Below are 941 nucleotides of genomic sequence, written 5' to 3'. Positions count from 1 at the left end.
GCCGCCACGTTAATGCTAATTGTCTTTTTTTTTGGGGGGGGGCACTTTAGACAAAGACTGAGTAAACTGTAGAACTGCAGAGTGGGTAGTTTTTAGCCTGCATTCACACTGCCTGCAGGCTGTCAGATGGTGCAGCGAATACGCAGGTTTGCCCATTCATTTAGAATGGGCGTAGTGCCCTTAGGCTACAGTGGTGAGGGTCAAAATGACTGTCTGCCTCTAGCGCTGTTAAAAACATTTTCTGTTTTTTAGCTTTAACAGTTTTTCCACTCTCCAGCAGCATGCTTCTCCCAGTGTGGAGTCTCTTTCTGACCACATATTTAAAGCTGATTCTCTCCCTGTTGTCTGTACATTTAGAATCATACAGATGGGCAGAGGTGGCAAAAGTACTCACTTTCCGTACTTAAGTAGAAGTACAGATACTTGTGTTAAAAAATACTCTGGTAAAAGTGGAAATTCTGATTAAACTTCTTTACTCAAGTAAAAGTAACAAAGTACAGGCTTGGAAATTTACTTAAAGTATAAAAGTAAAAGTAGCCTTGCGAATGACAACCATTTGAATCCAAAGCTACCTGGAGCACACAAATGTTACTAGAGAGCACGCTGAGGGACATCAGTGGACATGGAGAACACGGTGTTTATATGGCAATGGCTACATTTTAAATGGATGTCTGCCAACAGGCCTAAAACATAACATATATGATTATTATGACATAAACTGGGACTCCAGGTCAATAAGATTCTGACCCAACCATGTCGCCATCCATACTATCCATACTACATAGTAGTATACTACTATGTGCCAACTTTAGCACATAGTAGTGTAACACAAGCATGATAGTATACTACTATGTGGTATAGCGCCATCAAGCTACAATGATTTGCTGTGAATGAATGCAGAATGCTGAATCTGTTGAGTTGTCTTAGTCGTGCGTCAAATG

General features: G+C 40.7%; 1 protein-coding gene across 2 annotated transcripts in view; it reads left to right on the top strand.

Annotated features, from left to right (window-relative positions):
• mfn2 (mitofusin 2) overlaps window positions 1-941 on the top strand; it is a 47,830-nt gene that overhangs the window by 31,026 nt on the left and 15,863 nt on the right. The gene's annotated exons all lie outside the window — the stretch shown is intronic.

This window comes from Etheostoma spectabile, chromosome 7 (assembly GCF_008692095.1).
Source record: "Etheostoma spectabile isolate EspeVRDwgs_2016 chromosome 7, UIUC_Espe_1.0, whole genome shotgun sequence".
NCBI classification, from domain to species: Eukaryota; Metazoa; Chordata; class Actinopteri; order Perciformes; family Percidae; genus Etheostoma; species Etheostoma spectabile.
This window is presented reverse-complemented; position numbering and strand designations above follow the sequence as displayed.